Source organism: Felis catus, chromosome B2 (genome assembly GCF_018350175.1).
Source record: "Felis catus isolate Fca126 chromosome B2, F.catus_Fca126_mat1.0, whole genome shotgun sequence".
NCBI lineage: Eukaryota > Metazoa > Chordata > Mammalia > Carnivora > Felidae > Felis > Felis catus.
Genome location: NC_058372.1, coordinates 14,390,628 through 14,398,209, shown reverse-complemented (window position 1 = coordinate 14,398,209; position 7,582 = coordinate 14,390,628). Strand labels below are relative to the sequence as shown.

Here is a 7,582-nt window from a genome sequence, read left to right as displayed (position 1 = left end):
GCCGTCAGCACCATGGGGCTCAAAGTCACGAACCGCGAGATCGTGACCTGAGGCCGAAGTTGGACGCCAACCGACTGAGCCACCCAGGCGCCGCCTTTCGTGTTTTTTAAATTTCCCATTGTGATTTCTTCAACCCGTGAGTTACTTGGAGGTGTTTTTTTTTTTTAAGTCATTTTTAAAATCTTTATATGAACAAATTTTATTTCATTGTTTCCTTCTGTCTCCCTCTTTTGTTTCTCCAACACCGGTCTTGGGCAAGGGAGCCAGCAGTTTGTGCTAAGTCACAGTATTGGAAGGAACCAGGACTCCCTTGACCTTTCTTCCTACTTACTTCCTATCAAAATGAAGCCCGGAGCTCTGCCGGTCTCATGCCTGCCCCTGCCCCCCAACCAAAGCCCTTCAGCTGAGTCTATATCTGCATGTGCTTCTTTCTCAGCTCAGTGGAGATGGTCCTTTCCATGGTTGAGCTCATGCCCCTGCCTCTTCCACTGGGACTTTCCTTCCGAATGATCTCTTTCTTCTCTCTTTCTGCTTCTGTCTCTCCTCTCTCCTCGGAACACAAACATTTCATTCTTTCCTCAATGTTAAAAATAGACTACTAAACCAGGAGAACAATCTCCTCCTTAATGCTGCCTCCTGTCTTCTCTCTCCTTGTACCATGAGATCCCTTCAAAATATCCACTTGTATTCTCTCCTCTCCACCACCTCTGGCCCATCTCCCGTTCCACGCTAACCCAGCTTCCGTGGCACAGAGATAGCGTGTCTAAAAGCCGCTGGCTCCCAGTCTGCAAATTCGGTGCCTCGTCTTGGTCCTCATCTTGTGTCCTTCCGGGGGCACAGGCTGCCCTCGCTATGAGTGCCCTTCTCCCTTGGCTTCTAAGACGTTTTCTCCCTGGTTTCCCTGCCACCTTTCTGCCAACTGCCTCTCGGCCTCCTCCGCTGATTCTTCTCCTGCCCAGTCTCGCACGTGTGCCACCGAGGGTTCTGAGCTTGACTTCTCCTTGCTGGACGCTCTCGGCCTTCCGGTGCCACCATATCCTGTCCATCCTAAGAAGACCCATGGCTTAGCCACCCGAGCTCCTCACCCTGCTGTCTGCTGTTGTCCAGGCCTCGGGCTCAGCGAACGATACACCCTGTGGCCTCTTGCCCAATTCCAGGAGGAGGGAACACTGATTGCTCAGTGGCCCTTGCATCAGAGGGACTAGTCAAAGTGGGAAGGACCATGTGCTTCCCTTCAAAGGGGAAGGGTTAAGGCACCAGGTTCTGGTGACAAAGCCGGGTTAACAGACAGAAGTGCGTGCCCAGGAACCCTCGCTGGTATGTTCTGATCAATGGTTAATTTTTTAAAAAACTGAATTTGGTCAAACTGATTTTGGACACAGGCATAATTCTTATGGATCAACTTTATAGAGCGGGTCAGATTTCAGGTGGTATATTAGCTTCCTAGGTCTGCTGTGACAAAGTACCATAAACTGGGTAGCCAAAATTTATGGCCTCACAGTTCTACAGGCAATAGTCTGTGATCAAGTTGCCAGCAGGAAGGCTGATGGAAAGTCTTACGGCACCAGCTGACTTCACCGCCCCATTCCTGCAGAAAAGGAAAAAAAAACAAGTTTAATTTCTAGAGAAATTCAAGCAAAGGCGCCTTGGGCTTGAGGATAGCAGACACAAGGGAGGGTCGGATAAGATGCAACACAAAACAAGAGAAGCGGAAAATTCTGGAGGCCCCCAAAGCTTTCAAAGCAAGTTAGAAAGGATCAGGAACCCAGATCACTAGTGGATTCTCTGCGGCAAAGCTGTAAGCTGGAAGATAGTGTAGCAACACCCTTTGAAGTTCTAAGAAGTTTTTCCAACCGAAAATTCTGTTCCACCCAAGTGATCAGGACATTTTCAAATACACAATGCCTAAAACTCTGCCTTCAATGGCTTGGTGCCCATGCTCCACCAAAACAAGAGAATAAACTAAGAAAGGAAGACATGGGGTGCAGGAACAGGGGATCCCCAAAATGAGAGCGGCCAATGAAATTCTCCAGAGGATGATGAGGACACATACCAGGACAATAGCCGTGTATCAAGTCGAGAGAAGGTGGAGGGCTCCAGGGGAGACATTTCCAAGAAAATCAAAGGATCTCTTTCGTTGAGGAATCTGCTAGAAGTATTAGTTGTAGAACATAGAACATTGAACAGTAAATAAACCAGTTATTAGCCCCAGGAAAGTTGTGGAAGGAAGCAAGGTAGGGAGGAAGGGAGGGAGGAGATGAAGAAGAGGAAGAAAAAGAAGGAGGAGGAGGAGGAGGGAGGGGGGAGGGGGAGAAGGAGAAGAAGAAAGAGAAGGAAAAGGAGAAGGAAGAGAAGAAGAAGAAGAAGAAGAAGAAGAAGAAGAAGAAGAAGGAGAGGGAGAAGGAGAAGAAGGAGGGGAGGAGGAGGAGGGGAGGAGGAGGGGAAGAAAGAAATGTGCGATGACTATACATCTCCATTGTGAACAGAATTTGTATGGTCACATGTAAACACCTAATTGTAAGGTGACCGTGTATTATCATATGATGAGGATGTGGGGAGAACATGCACAGTATGGGTGTCTGTGGGTGTCTGTAAGATTTTCCCTACAAGATTCTCCATATATCCTTCGATACAAAAAGCCAATAGATAATATCTAACTTGGAAAAATAAACAAATAACAAGCATGGTCATTAGGAAAGCAGAGCTAAGTACCAGAGGTAACGCTAAAAGAATGAAAAATTGGTTGCCTGGCGGTTGGGGCATGGGGTTGGGTGTAGAGGCATGAGATACTCTTCTCTTTATAGGTCTTGTAGTAAGTACTCTTTGACCTTGCAATTTGTGTACATATATGAAGTTGATAACAAGTTACATTTACGCTAAACTCTTTTCAAGAGAAGTGCTGAGTATCCTTTTTTAATTTAGGGACTCTTTCAGCTCTGCCCACCAGTTGGTGCTGCTAGCCGATGCCCTGGGGCTTTAGAACTGCCCAGGGACTGACATGTCTCCACCCCGTGACCAGGCACGAGAAGAGAACACTACTGGTGGACGAAAAGATTTTAATTAAGCATCCAGACAAGCACCGTTAAATAGTGAGCAAGAGCAGTTCTCAGCCCTCTCAATGTCCTGTTTCTTATCTGCTTGATTGAATAGTAGAGAGTGTACAACTAAGGATATCTTTATGGACCAAAAAGTGAGAGAGGTTTGGGTTTTGTTTATTTTTAATCCCAGTTTGTAAACCCCCAATCCGATTAAATAGTCCAAATTGTCCAGATGGGTGGAAATGATCCATGTGGGAAACAAAATGTCTAGTAGGCTCCAAGATGATTAGATGCTTTCAAGTCTGGGGTTTTGGCCGCATCCACCCAAGAAAGACTGAGGTCCAGCGCTCAGACAAGCTCCTACTTCCAAGGCTTCTGTGAACCTCCAAGCCTGCCCTCCGATAAATACGTCTCATCGGCAGAAGCAGTGCAGAAAGGCCTGTCTGGAGAATATTCTTGGGTTTTTTTTTTAATGTTTATTTATTATTTTTGACAGAGAGTGTGAGCGGAGGAGGGGCAGAGAGATGGGGGGTGGGGGGTGGGACAGAGGATCCAAAGTGGGCTCTGTACCGACAGCAACAAGCCCGATGCAGGGCTCGAACCCACGAACCACGAGATCATGACGAGAGCCAAAGTTGGACGCTCAACTGACTGAGCCACCCAGGTGCCCCTGGAGGAATCTCACTTAACATGAGGGTGAGCCGTGGTGGAAGAATGAGGGCCTTGTCCTTTTCCATGAATGTTTAGAGCAAGCTCTGACGAAGCATCCAAAAAAAACGTTCCCAACCTACACCCGCCCCCCCACTCACACACCGCAATCAGAGTCAGGAATCCAAGAGTGCCAGTGGCGTCTCATGCCCGCGGAGCTGGTCTCATGGAAGTGCCCAGCCTGCAAAAAGCAAGGCTACTGGGTGCACGCCGTGATGACGATGCTGTCCGGACTGGGGTGGCGAGCCACGTTTTCCATTTGTTCGTCAGGAGTTCACGACGGTCGGCTCTGCAGGGACAAGAGTTGTATGTATCTGAAACCTAGGCATGATCTCTCCTTTGACCTGCATGACCGTAGTGAGGGGCTGTGTGACTGGGGAGAAAGTGAAATCAGGGAAGGCGGCCTGGTACAGTTATCTGCGTCCCTATCGATCTGCAGGTTTGGATCGCTGCCTGGCCTCATCAGCGAGTGACATCAGCCCGGCCGGGCATCTCGTCTCCACCTGTGAACCCGGAAAGCACTTCCGAGGGCAATGAGTGCCAGCTCGCAAAGCCTCCGCACCCGCCTTCCCCACCCCCGATAAACCGTATACTTGCAAAGATGCAGAAGCCTTGCTCCTTCGAAGGATGTGTCTTGATAGCTTTTCCATGTAATGCAAAGAAAATAAAGGAGACAATGAAAAGCCTCCCGTATACGTATTTCCCCCATGGAACATTTTGGTGCTAATCTGACAGCAGGGGAGTGTACTGATCCTCCCTTAGAGAAGTTTCCAGCTCTAATGACATGGAACATACATGCTTGCATGAGCACATTTTGTCTGCATTTACACCAAGCTCTGAACAGGATGGAGAGCAGAAATCCTCACTGGAAGAGGCGAGTGCCTCTGAAATTCACCCACCTCTGGCCCGTCTTTGAGTCCTTCGGATTGACTCCTATTTGAAAAAGGGAAATGTAATTTTCAATCCAGATCAAAGGTAGTAAATAAGTATTAGACGTTTTGGTCAAATCCTAAGTAATTTTGTGAAATTGCACCCACTTTAAAATATTGAGTAATGGTTTTCAAGCCTGAAGAGAGTCCATTTTTAGACTTAAAAAAAACTTTGGTCAAAGCCTTAGGGAAAAAAAGCGTTAAGTTTCCATATTTTCAAAGTGGGTCAGCCATGGTTTTCGCGTTTGTTTGTTTGTTGCTGCTGAAATTCACAAGGCTTCTGGGATCAGCCATGTTGAATAAATAAAGATGAGGCAAACGAAATGTGATCTGAGATCTTGTCCGAACGATCTGACGTTCTTCCAGAAGAAGAGCCTCTATCACCCTGAAGTCGCTTCTACCCCTTTAAAGTCCAGCTCAAATTTTACCTACCTGGAAATCAGTTCTAAATACATATCCTGGACCCTTGAAGTGAAATATCCACCTTGTCCACCGTTATCTCCTACGTTCTCAGACAGGATTATATTTGTTTGTCCTTAATCGTCCTTGGGGTTGGATGACTCTCGGCAATGTTTTTTTCTCAAACGTATACGTCACCCACTGTTTCTAGAATGTGATCTCAGAGAGCAGCCTGGGTCTCCCCGGGGCATCCAGAACAGGACTCTATCCCCAGCTGCCCCACACGGTTCTTGTCCACCTCTCTCGCTGCGTGTTTGTGCTAGTCACGGAAATACGTGTACTGTTTGATCGGCTGTGGTAGAAACGCGACTAAACATGGCGTGAAAATTTTATGCTCGGAGAAAAATATTAGGTAAGGATTTTTTTGGATAATACTCAAATCTCTGTAAAGGGCATGGTGATTCTATAAACTGTATTAGATAAATACATTATAAGCAACAGTGGTTGTTAAATAAGCAAAACTACGATTAAGATAACAGCTGTGATAAATGGCTTCACATAAACAATAAAATACTCAGACGTTTAAAAGGAACAGGAGAGCGACGCCTGGGTGGCTCAGTCAGTTAAGCTTCTGACTTCGGCTCAGGTCGTGATCTCACGGTTTGTGGGTTCGAGCCCCACGTTGGGCTCGGTGCTGACAGCTCAGAGCCTGGAGCCTGCATCGGATTCTGTGTCTCCCTCTCTCTCTGCCCCTCCCCCGCTCGTGCACACAGGCGTGCTCTCTCTCCCTCTCTAAAGTAAACATTAAAAAGATTTTTTTGAAGGAACATGATAAGTTCAAAGAGTATAAGAGTAGAAACCAGAACCCTGGTGTTCTCATTCAAGGAATCTTTAGTTTCCTTGTCTTAAATCAAAGGGAGCCGATGTGATCTTTATGAAATGTGTAGGATTTAACCTGCCGTGTTTACTTCTCTTTGTAAAAGTTGTTTCTAAGCTTACGGAGGTATCATATGCCCCTTATAAAAATGACCTCTCCCTATTACCTCTTCCTGCCAGACCCCTTATGCACTTCTATATGCTCTGTGTGAGTACGTGTGCACGTGTGAACACACGGGAATCTTTTGGGGACATAAAAGGCATTATAACATACGTATTGTTCGAGCTTTACTCTTTTCACTTAATACCTGGCATCTTTCCTTATCAGTACATTCAGATGTATGTCATCCTATGAATGGGCATCGTATCACAGTTGTTCCTGTATTAAAAAGCCATCTACGTTGGACCTTTTTTTTTTTTTTTTTTGATATTACACATAGTGCTTCTGCGAACATCCTTGCACATACATCTTGGAGCATGTATATAAATACTTTTGTAAGACAGTTTCTGGATGAAAAATATCTGGGGCAAAGACTTTGTGTACTTTTAATTTTGATGGTACTATTTTATTTTATTTTATTTTATTTTACTTTAGAGAGAGAAGGAAAGCCCAAGGGAGAGAGAATTTTAAGCAGATTCCACACTCAGAGTAGAGCCCAACTTGAGGCTCGATCTCACACCCCTCAGATCATGACCTGAGTTGAAACCAAGAGTCAGACACTCAACTGACTGAGATACCCAGACGTCCACTGATGGATACTTTCAAATTAACTTTTTTAGGGGCTTTGCCCTCTCACTGACAGTATCTGAGAGTGTCTCTTTCTTCACACAATTTTTTTTGTAATGTTTATTTATTTTTGAGAGACAGAGCACAAGCAGGGAAGGGGCAGAGAGAGAGAGAGAGGGAGACACAGAATCCGAAGCAGGCTTCAGGCTCTGAACCGACAGCACAGAGCCCCACGTGGGGCTCTTACTCACAAGCCATGAGATCGTGACCTGAGCCGAAGTCGGACGCTTAACCGACGGAGCCCCCCAGGCGCCCCTATTTCCTCCTAGATTCACCAACACTGGATGTTATCACTCTTTTTATTGTCTGCCTCCTTAATACATAAAAAGAGATGTTCTAATTTGCATTCATCTGGTTATTAATAAGGTAAAAAAAACCCTACTTTTTATTGGTATTCATTTTCATGTACCTTTTTTCTCTTTTGTATGTGTTGGTGTCATCAAATGTCTGACAGTCTTACTGAACATTCCTCTTCCGGAACCAATTAATAAATGCAGCCGTATCAGTGACTGGATTGCATTTCATTTAATCTTCCTGTCCTCAGTGAGTCTTTCCCCTGAACTGGAGGGCTTGGGTGGAAATGAGGAGCATGTGGTGGGGGCTGGTACAGTCTAGGGGCTTCACCATTTCCAAGGCAAGAAGGGTCTTTGTTTGACTTCTGAGCCGAGTTGCCTTTCTTTCCGTGTTTTCTCTTCCATGCTGTTGTGAACATTTGAGTCCCAGCTTTGCTCTCCAGCCTCAACCACTAAACTAGGTCCTTCCATTTATTTGAAGAGTAGCTCTGGGGGTAAGGGTGGGGGGGGGCGGTTTCGGTTTGGGAGCAACTCCCTTGAAGCTAGCCAGCC

The 7,582-nt window shown here is 46.1% G+C and overlaps 2 long non-coding RNA genes across 2 annotated transcripts; one reads left to right on the top strand and one right to left on the bottom strand.

Moving 5' to 3' along the window:
- Nucleotides 1-228: 228 nt before the first annotated feature.
- On the bottom strand, nt 229-5,221 carry LOC102902167. The gene is made up of 3 exons (XR_440251.3): nt 5,108-5,221; nt 3,852-4,035; nt 229-1,588 (listed from the first exon to the last, which is right to left on the bottom strand). It is a non-coding gene; the product is annotated as an uncharacterized LOC102902167 (long non-coding RNA).
- On the top strand, nt 4,028-7,246 carry LOC109500132. Its single transcript, XR_002157766.2, has 2 exons — nt 4,028-5,486; nt 7,192-7,246. It is a non-coding gene; the product is annotated as an uncharacterized LOC109500132 (long non-coding RNA).
- Nucleotides 7,247-7,582: the final 336 nt, after the last annotated feature.